We start from the raw sequence: 13,978 nt of genomic DNA on the forward strand, positions 1-13,978 counted from the left end.
GCCACCGATGACAGTGGGGTGGGTGCCACTCGGCAGTGCAGGAACAATTGCCAGGTGAGCTTTACAGACGACGTTGCTGTCCGTCGAGCACGGAATTGTCGGCATCTCCCACAGACGCCTCAAAAACAGACGTTTCAGCAGGATGAGGCGCAGTGAGGACCAACCTGTACAGTGGTCAGTCTCAGTAAATCTCGGCCACCTCGCTCATCATTACTGACACGGTGTTCCACTTCTGTCTACTCGGACGCCGTGCTGGTTTCTGATCCACACCCCGGGAAGGGAATGTAGAACGCCTGGTCTGTGCGTTTGGAGAAGGAATATCAAAGTGCAAGCTTCCTTCTGCTCATCGCGGGCCAAGCTGTCCAGGGTGGAGCTGTGCTGCTTTACTAACAGACTGACCGGGATGAGGCGGAGGGAGGGGTCTTGGATTCGGGCCTGTGGTCCTCGCAGGGATCTGCTCCACAGTGGCCGTGGCCAGGGAGGTCGAAGAGGACATCCGCAGGACCATTGATCCGAGGCACAGAGACACACTCAAGCTGAACATAAAGACCATTAGGCTTGCTGCCCATTTTGCAGGGTGTTCTCGTTACCTCCTCCATTAGCACAAATAATTTAGTTTCGTAAAGTACATCGGAACTATTAGGCAAGTATGGATCTTGCAATAAACTCGCTCCTTCACTCTGCTCTAAGTTCTCATTTCCCAGAACTTCCTCCTCCACCTTGGAGAGCAGAGCCGGGAGCACTTTGGGGAAAGCAGCGACATAATGCGGACGGCTCGGGCTTGCTTCCCTGGGGCTGCACCTGACCTATGACACTCGCAGGCGTGACCTTGTCCTGGGGCTTTGCTGGGGCGGGACAGTAAGGCCGTTTCCTGGATGTACCTCCAACCCCTCTCCCAGGAAAAAACACGGATGCCAGCGAGTGAGGATGCCATTCTGATTTCTTTTTCTTTTTTTAATCCTCACCCAAGGATATTTTTCCATTATCTTCTGATAGACTGAAAGGGAGAGAGAGAGAGAGAGAGAGAGAGACATTGATGTGAGAGAGACACATCCATTGGCTGCCTCCCGCACAACCCAACCGGGGCCAGGGACCAAACCGCAACCGAGGTACGTGCCCTTGACCGGAATCGAACCCATGACTCCGGTCCATGGGCCGATGCTCTAACCGCTGAGCCAAACCGGTCCGTCCTGATTTATTTTCAAGTAAACCGTTAGCCAGTGTGGGTGCTTTACATGCTAAAACCGCCCATCACCGCAAAACTTTAAAAAGTGGCATTTGTTTTGCCAGCAACTACACACACTGAACTTAAGCCCAGAGTCTCCTGGGAGAGCCGGGTGGAGACAGGCTTAAGAAAACCCCTGCTCTTACCAAGTCAAGTGCGGAGAGGCCCTCAGCTACGGAGGGCCCTGTTCTCCAGGCCAAAAATCGGGACACATCTGCTCCACGCAGTCAGAAAACGGACTGAACGTCTCCATTCTAGATGGCCCTGTGAGACCTAAGAGGTGGCACGAAGCCGGACGGGGGAGATGGCGGACAGTAGGGACAGGAGAGGGTCTGCAAAGGCAGAGAGGAGCCCGAGGAGACGCTGACCCAGGTGAGCGTGAGGGGTGAGCGTCGCGTGTCCTCGTGCCGAGCGAGGTGGCACTGGGTCACGTCCTTCCGCTTACAATGCTGTGGACCAGAAGTGGGGCTGGCCACTCCCGATTCTAGGGTTTCCCTCTTTGGGGCTGAGCGAGGGGTTCCTTGGGCGGAGGCGTTGCATGGTCTATTCTGGGGTATTTCTAAACACGATGGAGCCAAATCCGTCCAGAAAACGGCAGCAGAGCCGGCGCAGCCAGCAGACCCTCCGCTGTGGTTGCTAAGCGCCCTGGAGCCCTGTGGAGCAGAGGGTGGGGCAGAGGGTGGGGCAGAGGGTGAGGCAGAGGGTGAGGCAGAGGGTGAGGCAGAGGGTGAGGCAGAGGGTGAGGCAGAGGGTGAAGCAGAGGGTGAGGCAGAGGGTGAAGCAGAGGGTGAGGCAGAGGGTGAAGCAGAGGGTGAGGCAGAGGTTGCTCTCACTTTCCAGCCGTTTCCTAAGCAGAACCGCGAGGGAATTCCGTAGCATTAATATTTAGAGGGCACGGTTGCCGATAAAAACATTTCATTAGTAAATATTTAGGGAAGCCGAGGCCTTTCTGTAAATGGTGCCGAGATGAGGCTGTCTTCCACCAAGAGGAGACACGTAAAAAATGGTGGGTCTGCTTTAATTCTTTACTCTGGGAAGCCAAACGTACTCAGCCAAGCTGGAGAAGTTCCAGAATCTCCGGAAACCGGAACGCATGCCCACGTTCAGTCTTTGGGAAGTAAACAGAGTGATACGGGCAATTTAAAGGTGGAGGCAGCCCGGCTGGTGTGGCTCAGTGGTTGAGCGTCGACTCTGCACCAAGAGGTCGCAGGTTCGATTCCCGGTTGGGGCACATGCCCAGGTTGTGGACCCAATCTCCAGTGGGGGGCGTGCAGGAGGCGGCCAGTCGATGTTTCTATCTCTCTCTCCCTCTCCCTTCCTCTCTCTTGAAAACCAATAAAGAAAAAAAAATTATTAAAAAATAAATAAAGGTGGCAGCAGGGTTTTGAGGAGATGAAGGTGTTCTCAAGGGAATCTCTGTAGGGGAAGCTGGCCAAAAGGAACACACACGTACACACACACACACAGAGCTATGTTTAGTCATTTTGTACTTTTTTTTTTTCTCTTTTTGGTACGTGCCCCTAGCGGGAACCGAACCCGGGACTCTCTGGTCCACAGGCCGACACTCCAACCGCTGAGCCAAACCGGTCAGGGCAGTCATTTTGTACTTTTGAAAAAATGTCTTTAAATAAGCAAATCACTTGCGAGTTGCCTTGCGTGTTCTGATGCCATCACAGAGCCCGTGAAGGTCCCCAACCCTCCGGCCACCGTTCAGGTGGGTTTTCGTTCAGCCGAGACTGACCGAGCTGCTGACACTGTGGGACAGAGCATGACGCTCTCCTGTTCCCCCTTCATTCCCAGGGCCCCAGTCCTGGTCCCAGCCCGTAGGACTCCCCATCCCAAGCACAGGCTTCACCCCGCCCTCCTGTCCGCTGTGACAAAGAAACAGAGATAAGCCTGGGATTCTAATCTATGTCAAGCACCCTGGAGGGAGGCCACTGGGCCTTTCTGGGACAGACGGACTCAAGCTGGCCAACCGCCCTTCTGCTGGGGACTGTCCCCCCTTAGCACCAACAGTCCCTAGAAACCCCCTCTCCTGGGCACTGGGACAGCCGGTCAGCAGCAGGTAGTCCCACTCGAACTCGAGGGGCATGGAGAGGGTGAGGCAGGAGGTGTAGACTGGCATCGTTAGTGTGTCCATGATAATGAATGATAATTAATGGTGGGAGCAGGGATGCCAGCCCCTAGGAGAGTGCCTGACCTCTGCACTCCTGGGGATGCTTCACTGTGAACTCTTCACCCCAACACAACACACCCTCCCTCGCTTCCCTTTAGTTGGTCTTTGCTACCAGATGCCTCTAATGACCACTTCCCTGTCGTCATGCCTGAGGCCTGACTTCTGTGAGCAGCCTATCATTAGATTTTGTTTTTCTAGTTCAGTTCTTGTTCCTTTTGCTTAGAGAATTAACCCATTTACACGTAGTTGTGTAGAGTCCTCTTGCTGGTGGCACCTTCTTGGCCGTTCTTCCGTTTGCTTTCTATTCTGTTTTGTTGAGATGAGGGTGTCCCCCTTTTCGCTTTCACTGTACAGAACTCTGTAGCGATTTGTAGGGCAAAACACCTTCTAATTCTGCTGTTGCATCAAAGGTTTTAAAAATGCGTCCAAAGTCCGTGAGCAAGCAGGCGCCGGAACGGCCTTGAGGAAGGCCGAGCGGAGGTTCATTTAGGCCTTTTCCTCCTTGTCTCCCTGTCCCCACACCCACAGACCATGTCAAATTAATCTGGACCTTTAAACACCATAGTTTTTCTTTTTCCCTGTAAATCCTTCTTTCAATAACCTTTTACAATAGTGTCTGGACATGTTTACAGCCTTGCATCAGCCTATTTTATCTGCTCACCACTGCCCTTCCCAGCCATGTTTGCCTCAGTTTTGAGATCTGCCTTAGGGATGGTGTGTCTTCTATTCCACTGTTTCTCTATCAGTCTGTTCCATCTCCACCCTGGGCGCTCTTCCTGAACTGCCGTTGTCCGCGATCTCCAGAGCTGGGCTCTACTCGTCCTTGTCCCCCTCGGTCTCCGTCGCTCTGGCTGCTACAAGCCCCGCAGACCGCTCCACTGAGTCAGCTGAACTCCAGGCGCCGTCAGCGTAGGCTCCTCCTTCGCACCCGATCCCCCACGCAGCCTCCGCACTGGGCCGCTGCTGCTCCCCAATATCTGCTTTCTCCACCCCTGCCCCCTTCCCCCCACTGTCACAGCCCCAGTCCCAACCCTCAGCACTTCTTGTCCCAAATTCTGCAGCACCCAGCTCTGCCCCTCAGGGTCCACCCTCCACATTCCTGGCAGAGGGGACGTCTGAAGAACACACTCCATTATGCTCCCACTCTGCTTGAACCTCGTCTTCAGGTCAAATCATTTGCCTCTCACGTGCATTCTCCCCATCACACACACACACACACACACACATTCACACACTCATGCGCGCACACACACACACACACATACACACCACCCCACCCTGTCACCACAGTTAACCTTTCAGTGTCTCTTGCTGTTCCATGTCCCCTGTCTCTCCACCTGCTTGTCCTTCTGCTTGTAATGCCCAGAACCTCTTCGATTAATTCATGCCTGTTGTCCTTCAAAACGCAGCCCCAAGAGGCTGGGCACATCGCAGGTGCGCGTAGTGAAACAGTGTATCCGTGGCAAAGGAGGTAGAGCTTTGTCAAGTGCTTGGGAACCACCACCAGGACGTTCTGTTGATGCCAAAAACCAGCTAACAAGCTGCAGAGGTGTGTGTGTGCGGCTGCCATTTGCATAAATATGTATCAAATGCAAGGGCAGAAAGAAAAATTTGAAAAATAAAATGGTGGCGCTATCTAAAAAAAAAAAAAAAAAGACAAAAAAACCGCAAAAGGACAAGGAAAGAGAAAATGGATGAGGAAAAATATAACGAAAACAACATCCACCCGGGAGGTCAAATATGCAAAAAATAGGAGTTTCAGAAAGAGAACATGGAGGGACAGTGTCTTTCTCAATTTATGTTTTAACCAGTCGGGAACATTTTCCACCATTGACAGAAAGGTGCTTCCAGACGGCAAGGCCTGTTAAATTGTCCGTCACAAACGACAATAAATGAAAGTAAACCCTGGCGGGAGACACTCGGGAACGTGCACAGCCCTGGGAGAAAGGGGCCTTCCGTACAGTGAGCGCGCTGAGAAGGCATCCCTGCAGATGGGCGTCGGCCGGAACCAGCGGGCCGGACCCAGCGGGCCGGACCCAGCGGGCCCTCCAGAGGAAGCGATAATTCCTGCTGGCACATCTTCTCTTCTCCCTTCTCTTTGGCTGCCAGGGAGCTCCGAGTTCCACTCCGTGGCGTTCTCAGCTGTCCCCTTGTGCCGGAATAAAAAACTCCTTCCATCCTTAATTCGTATCACGAGGCTCCTAAACAGGTACTTTCCCGTCAACGGCTTTTGGCTAAGGCAGATCTCCCTTCTCTCGGGCACACTTTTCCTGCTGCGCCCCACCGCCTGCTGGTGCCCACCTGCCGCCCGGGGGGCTCTTTCATGACGACAGCCCCTGTGAAGGCTCTTCCCCCCTCGGAACCCCTGATGATTTTCGGCAGTGGCTGTCAAGTTCGTGAAAACAAGAAGGAAAAGGGCTAATTTGGGCTTTTCTCTGTGGTTATTTACTGTCTGCGTCTCCTACCAGATGTCAGTTGTGCCCGAGCTTGCCCGCTACTCTGTTTCTTGTGGCTACCATGCTGCCTGACACCTGTTCATCTTCTGGGGCTGCCATCGCAAAACAGCGGAGACCGGGAGCTGAAGCCACAGACATTTATTTTCTCACTGCTGCAGAGGTTAGAGAGGCAGGTGCCAGACACGGGTCTCCGGGGCGAGCTCTCTTCCCGGCTTGCAGACAGCATCCCTTCCTCTGCGGGCGTGGGGCGAGCTCGCTGGTGGCTCTTCCTTTATAAGGACGCCAATCCCATTGGATTGGGGCCCCATCCTTATGACCTCATTTAACCTTAGTCAGCTCTAAAGGCCCCATCTCTAAATGCAGCCACATTGGAGGGTAGGGCTTCAACACAGGAGTCGGGTGGGGGGACACGATGCAGGCCCTACCAGCTCTTGCATATTTGTTAAATGGATCAATGACTCTGGAATCTTGGGGCTTGGGGGGACTTCAGAGATGATCTAGTGCGTCTGCTTATTTGACCCAAACCTAGAGAAGAAGCAGGGCTGCTCGGTCACCGGGCCGCGTGTGCGCAGCCCTGGCTCCTCAGCTTCCCTGGTTAGGAAGCAGCAGCAGGGGCTGGTGTTCCAGGGACCAGGGCTCAAGTCTGCCGTGCGCCACTTTCCGGCTGTGTGCGAACTTGAGCAAACGTTTAATCACGGAGAACAATGTTTGGAGCAAGGAAAGTCATCGAGGTGAAGCACACAGCACACCATCTGAAACCCTAGAAGCACCCAAGAGCTGGTAGTGAGGTTGGACTCTGCTTCTCAGGGAAGGTGCTACCCTGACAAGTGCGTGGGGGTCCCGCGAAGACGGAGACATCCTGCCTTTGCCTGACTCCTCCTGCAGCTGCCTAGGACCTAGACCCGAAGACCAGGGCTCAGCGTCCCCAGACTCAGGCTGGGGGTCCCCCTGGCAGGCTTAGAGCAGAACAAAGATCAGGAGGAGCTCCCCGTGGAAACAAACGATAAGGAGGTAGCGTTCAAAGACCACATTTAAAGCAACTGAGCCAACAGAGTGCCAATCACCCGGGCCTGACAGTCCTCATCTGCGAGATGCGGTGACAAGGACCTCGTCACAGGGGCCCTGTGCCAAAGAAGCAGATCAGGTTTACAAAGGACCAGGAACCGGCCCAGAAAGCGCATCCTGTGGTTCAGGCTTCCCACCACCGCGCCCCGAGGGGGAACCAGAAATTGGTATCAAACACCGGGGGTCCTCCAGTGACCCGTCCCGCAGGTCGAGCAACGAGGACTCTAGAGGGGGAGTGAGGATGAGGAGGGACAAGAGACACGAGAAATGGAGACAAGACAGGATTCTGATCAAGTCTCGTTTATTCAGGGGTAATCCACACAATATATATGGCAAGAAGCACCTTTTGCCAAGCACCAAGCTTGCCCGAAGCAATTCCAGGAAATACCACAAAAGGAACAAAAGGTCAGCAAAGACTGGCTTGTTGAGTAAATGGTTACTTAAAGAAATGCAAATTGCAGAGATAAAGAAATGCAGAAGGCAGAGATATCCTGCCTTGGGGAAGGTGGTGGCAGAGCAGATTTTAACAAAATTGATGCCATGCAAAAAGTCTCCCACACTCCAGCGTGCAGCGTACCCCGATCCCTTCCTAGCTCGGTACCGTTCTTTCTTTCTATTTTATTGAATTTACTGGGGTGACATTGGTTAATAAAACCATACAGGTTTCAGGGGTACAGTTCTGTAGTACAGCATCTGTATGCTGTACGGTGTGTTCACCACCCCAAGTCAAGTCTCCTTGACCCTCGCATTCAGGACACATGCTGTTGTTGCTGCTGCCTAGAGGAAATTCTCACACGCGAGCCTTCATGGACGGGGCCCACCCTCGTCTGTGAGAGTTCAGTTCACGATGCGCGGAGGAGAACGGAAGTCCCCTTGACCCTCTGTCCAAGTGTGTCCTTACCGTCCCATGTGGCCCTCTCTGAACCTGCCACTCCTCTGGAGCCGGTGACCCGCACAGGCCAACCGCCCTGCCCACCTGAACCCTAATGTGGTCTTGTCTGGGGAGAGGCTGGAACCCCGCAGGCTGATACGCTGAACCATCAGCTCAGAGGGAGGCCACCGGAGAGGGATCGCCCCAAAGCTAAGTCCATAGCAGGCCACCTCCCAACGCCGTCCCTGTGGAGATTCCTCTCCAGGACGGCCGTCTGCTTTCACACAGGCGTGAGCTCTGCTGGTAGCCGGGGAAGGGTGGACCCCAAGGTCGAGACTGCCTCTCTGTCCCTGCAGGTCCCCGGGCTCCAGGCTGCACCTGCGCATCTCTGGTCCTTACCTCTCACGGTCCCCACCTCCCTTTTCACTTCCGCCACACAGGTCGTCACGGCTGCGTGGGGTGGAAGCTCCTTGGAGCCTCAGGGTCTTCACACAGGCTGTTCCCTCTGCCTTCCCGGCCCTCCTGACTCCTTTCCCTCTGGGCGACGTCACCTCCCCTGAGGGCCCTCTGCAAGTCTTACCTAAGGCAGCTGTCTCCTGTGATCTGCTCTATTGGCTTCCTGTGGTTTCCTTTAGATCCGGCAGGCTTGGCGCCTCCTCTCCCCACCCTGGAGTGTCAGCCCCTGCAAGTGGGCTCATTCCGTCCCGCCAGCCTCGTAGTCTCGGGGCGGGGCACACAGTACACGGGCAGTATTTCTCGAGCGCACGCCTTCTTCGGCCTTGGGAACACGAAGAAGCACCTTCTCGCTCAGCTGAAATCCATGGGGCGTATTACCCAAGCTGGGGTTCACCACAGCCCTCTCTCTCCACCGTCTGAGTCCGGGCAGCGACGCTGAAATTCCCCTTGGCCATGTTGATGCTGCGGTTCCTAATGTTACAGCTTCCACGGGGAAAGTACCTTCTGCTCTAGGTTCTTCCTTTTCTCTTAGCTGTGTTCTCGGAGCTTCTCATTCTGTTTCCCCTTGACATGGGCGCCTTGGCCATTGCGGCCTCGCTTCAGCGGAGGAACCTGCTCTTTTCTTTTCTTGTGGAGAACGCCCTTGTCTGTCGAGAGATCCTCCATGAGGGCCCACAGGAGATTTCCGAGCAGGTGCCTCCTGACCGGAAGTGCACCTTACAGGTGTCCAAAATGCGATACATACTAGCAGCTTTGGTAGAGTTCAGGACAGTATCAGCCCAGAGAGTTATTTCTGTTTGAGCTGCTATTTCTGGGAGTGTTGTGTCTATTTTGAGAAGCCTCTACAATGAATCATTAGTGCTGGTGGGTGATGTGGATTAAACTTCAACTGTAGCTGATTTTTATAACAGGTAACAAGTATGACCGTCCAAACCCTCCTCACAACCCTTTTTCCTCTGACTTCCCCGTGCATTTTACTTCCTATGCACAGGCGACTCCCTGAAATGTCATTTTCCCTGTGCATTGAGTAGATGTCACTAGAGAGAAGTCCACGCTAATGGCGAGATAGAGCAAGTGAAATGCATGAAGTCTGAACTTCACGTTATCTGACTGTCTCATCTACTGCTCGCCCTCGGGGCAATGTGGTCAGCGTCTTGACAACTACCGTGGCTTGGAAAAGGGCATTTCTGTGTATAGCTGATATAAAACTAGGACCGTTCTCTTAGGTTCTTGTGAACCAAAGAATAGCTTATAAGTGTGTGTATAAATAGTCATGACAACAGTATAGTTTAATAAATGATGTATATACTTCGTGTCCAGCACTACACTGAGCAATCTAAGTGCGTTATCTCATTTCATCCTTGCAAATGTTGCACTCATTTTAAGATGAGAAAACACCCAGCCCACCCAGCTGGTGTGGCTCATTGGTTGAGTGTCGACCTGTGCACCAAGAGGTCGCCGGTTCAATTCCTGGTCAGGGCACATGACCAGGTTGTGGGCCAAATCCCCAGTGGGGACATGCAGGAGGCAGCCAATCGATGTTCTTTCTCATGGATGTTTCCATCTCTTTTTCCCTCTCCCTTCTCCTCTCTCTAAAATCAATAAAGAAAGAAAAGAAAACACCCAGCCCTTGAGTGGTGGAGCTGGCCTTAAACCCAGGCAGTCTGATTTCAGACCTCACCACACTCGTCTGTCTTTCTCTATGTGTGTATGTGCGCGTATATAAGTGCACACACACACATACACACGTCATGTACACATGTACACACACTAACTTACATGCTAAGGACAAGTTTTAGATAGACACCTAACAGGCTGTTAACCGTGACCTCTGGCGCGAGGGGATGAAACTGGGGGGCAGTGCTTACGGAGTCCTCTACACACCTCTCTCATGGCGTGAGTCCTTTGAAACAACAGGGATTATGTTTGTACCTACAAAAGCAAGGTTCTGATTTTGCTGCACACATTCCCACTAGACATGCTTACTGACTATTTGAATATTGTGATGTCGTGAGTAGCTCATGTCTTTTCTTTTGCCTTTGGAAAGGTCAGTGACAAAAACTGGTGGAGCCCTGGCCGGTTTGGCTCAGCGGTTAGAGCGTCGGCCTGCGGTCCAGAGAGACCCGGGTTCGGTTCCCGCTAAGGGCACGTACTTCGGTTGCAGTTTGTCCCCGGCCCTGGTTGGTCGTGCGGGTGGCAGCCACTCGATGTGTCCCTTTCACGTCGATGTTTCTCTCTCTCTCTCTTCCTCTCTCTCTCCCTCCCACTCTATCTGTACAGAAAATGGAAAAATGTCCTCAGGTGAGGATTAAAAAAAAAAAAAAACTGGTGGAGGGAGAAGGCATAAGTTCTACAGGGGGGCAACATCTTGAGGCCTCCTTGCCTCCAGAACACAGAAGATGGTCCATGACCAATGCCCACTTCAATGTGCCAGGGTGTCTCCCAGCTCCTACCAGTCTCCAGTGCAACCCAGCTACTGCAAAAAGAGTATAAGAGAGACGTCTATGCCCTGTTCCACCGCTCTCTTTAAACATCTGACCTCCACAGATTCCTCTCCTCGGAGATGAGCTGGTTTGCAGAGCTTGTGCCTCACGATACCATTGTTCGTGCCGCCGTGGACACACTGAGACAGGCTCTCTGCCCAGACCCTTCAAAGGCAGGAGCTGCCTTTATCCACAGCGTCCTGCATCTCCACAGCACTCCGTCCTTTGTGATGTTAATGTCCCTTCCTCCCGCCGTCAGTGAATTCAGCTTTTCCCAGACCCGGCTTTGTCTTTGTTGGACTATTTTTGGGCTTTGCCCTTTCCCTGCATCAGTGTACCTGCTCTGCGGGCTCTGGCCCACTCGCGGTGCCTCTGGGAACTGTTTTTTCATACTTTTGTCCGTTTCCTATTGGCTTGTCTTCTGCGATGCTTTATCGGCATTTTTTTTTTTTTTTTTAACACAGCAGCAAGAATAGTAACTAAAACTTACTGAATGCCAGTTGGTGCCAGGCCCTCTGAGCACTTCATACACTGCAGTAAGTTTTCGTACTCGTGTAGGAAACTGAGTCACAGAGAGGCAAAATAACAGAGATTCCAGTCCCGCAGGCTGGCTCCCAACTCAGTGGTCCTCGTGTGTCCCTGTGCCGTGAGGAGCCCTGTGCTGCCACATGCTCCCCAGACACCTTCCTCCTCTTGAGGCTCCTGTACCTGCCCCTTCAGGGCACTACCTCCTTTTAAGGTCTGCAGCATACAGTTTCGGGCTGTCGAAAGAACAGGATCGGAACCATTTTAAAACGCATCCGGATGCCTCAGATCTCTGGAATGTGAAAACATGACAAAATAACCCTGGGACAGGGCCTAAAGCAACACAGTCATCTCAAAGGACTGTTTCAAAGATAAGGAGAAAGTAGTTCGGATGATTAGACCGACGACTACAGGTCTGAAACTTCTCAAAAATTTGTTTAGAACGAACATCACTGTTGTTATCTGCACCAGTAGAAACGCCTGTCCTTGTTCCCCTGCTTTCTCATAAATACCTGTTACCTCTGTCTCCTAATCAGCACCACTATCTGGGCTTCGTTCTAATCAGCTTGGCCACAAATTGCTGTTCTATTGATCTCAAATAAATGCTTGTTGCCTCTCACTTTGAAAGGCCCTTTTATTTTCGGGTTAGCAGAGCCAATGATATCCATTTTCAGGAATTCAGTGGTTCACACATAGGTTACACCGAAATCCAGACACCACTCTCCCATGTCTCTGTCTCGCGGGGTCTCCTGAAAGTTACACGGACTTCAATCCCAGAAGTAGGAGACCAGATTCCTTCGGTAAAAGGGAGCTCTGTCTCCAGGCAGAGGACCTGAAAAGGCAGGTTTAAATTCAGAGTCACACGTCGCATGTGATCATGATACAGTATATAAGGTCTAAAGTCAGCTCTCAAATGCAAACAATATCTGCCTTATGAGGTAAGGTGAGGAAGGCCCAGTTCTGCGCCTGGCACAACTGCTAGCTTTTCTCCAGGAAGACGTGGGCTTGGTTTCAGCGTCACAGGGGGCCCCAGTCCTGCAGGGGGGCCTCCGTCTGCAGTGGTTAGAGCCCAGCCTCTGGAGTGGCCTCGGGTCAAATTCCGGTCCTACCCCTTTGCTGCCCTCAGATCAACCCTCCAAGGTTCAGTGGTGGAATGGACGGATGAGAGTAGCCAAGTGTGGGATTTCTAAGGATTAGGCGTGTCAGTCCATGGAAAGCGGCTCTCCACAGCAAGCAATGCACTCACTCACTGGGCATTCATTGAGCGCCTACTATGTGCTAGGCATCTCCTGGCGTGGGGACCCAGTGGGGCCCGGGCCATACCAAGTGTAAGGGGTCGTGACGCTATGTATGCCATTTGCATCCTGCTCAGCAGGAAGTTCTCCTTTGTGGTTTTCAATGCTTCTGCCTTTCCAGTTGTTCTCACTTTTACCTTTCCGTTTGCCTCACAGCCTCGCCCCTGCCTGCCGTCCACGGTCCTCGGCAGAGCTGGTAAGTGTTCTTAGAATTAGGCTCTACCCTCCCGGGCCTGGCCACGGCCCGCTCTGGGGCACCCGAGCCGTCCCAGGGGACCCTGGAGAAGAAGTGGGAAGATGATGATGTCGTGGACACGAGAGCGTAGACAAAAGATCTCCACGAATCAGCCGCCTCTAGATGCGCCGGTGCCAGGGACCAAGATTCCGGGGGCGCCCTGCGTCCCGGAGCCCACGCCTTGGCCGGCGCCGGGAAGAAGAGGAGGACGAGGTGCCAAGGCGGGATCCCACGGGGCTCCGGAGACTGGCGCCCCCGCGGCAAGTGCCCCTGCCTCGCTGCAGGTGACACGCCCAGCCCCGGCCTCGGGGCGGCAGCAGCCCCACCCGCCCCGGCCTCCGGCGGCCTGCACGAGGGCCCGCCCCCCTGCGATCGCCCCGCCCCCTGCGATCGCCCCGCCCCTACTCGCTCACATCCCGCCCCCGGCCTCTCGGTTCGCCCCCGCCCCACTGCCTCGCCCCGCCCCCTACTTATTCACGCCCTGCCCCCCACCCCGCTCGGCCCCACCCCTCTTCGGTCGTCCGGCTCGGCGCTCGGCCTGTCCACACCCGGCCCCGGGCGCTGGGCCGCCGCCGCTCCGCTCGCGCGCTCCTAGTCCGCCTCCCCGCGCTCCCGCCCGCCCGCCGCCTCCGGACGGCTCGGCTCGGGCTCCACCCGGCAGAGACCCCGCCCCTCAACCCGCCCCGGCGCGGAGACCACCCCCGCCGCTCGCTCTCGCCGATTCCCGCCCGGGCCAGCACCTCGCGAGCCCTGCCCCCGCCCCAGAGCCCCGCCCCGGCGCGGGGACCCCCTCCGCCCGCGGAGGCGGGGACCGGGCGCTCGGGGCGCTCTCGGCGGTCCCGGCCCCCGGCCTCCGCCGCACGGTGGTTCCCCGGAGCCGCGCTGCCGGACACGAGGACAGCCGGCGGGAGCAATGCGAGCCAGGTAGGTCCCCGCAGGCGCCCAGCCCCGCGCCCGGCCTCGCTCCCGCGGCGCCGGCTCGGCTCGGCGGGTTGCGCACCTCTCGAGCGCCGCCCGCGCTGGGGACCCGGGTGCCCGGGCGCCTGGCGGCTGCGGGAAGCTCGCGCGCGCCGTGCCGCTCTCCTGGGCACCCCAGGCACCCGCTCGGGCGGGCGGGTCGGGGTTCCGGGCGCCGAGCCGCACTCGGTGCCCCCGCCTGCGCCCCGGCAGATCCCCGCTCTCCCCGCCCGG

Source organism: Molossus molossus, unplaced genomic scaffold (genome assembly GCF_014108415.1).
Source record: "Molossus molossus isolate mMolMol1 unplaced genomic scaffold, mMolMol1.p scaffold_m16_p_11, whole genome shotgun sequence".
Lineage (NCBI taxonomy): Eukaryota > Metazoa > Chordata > Mammalia > Chiroptera > Molossidae > Molossus > Molossus molossus.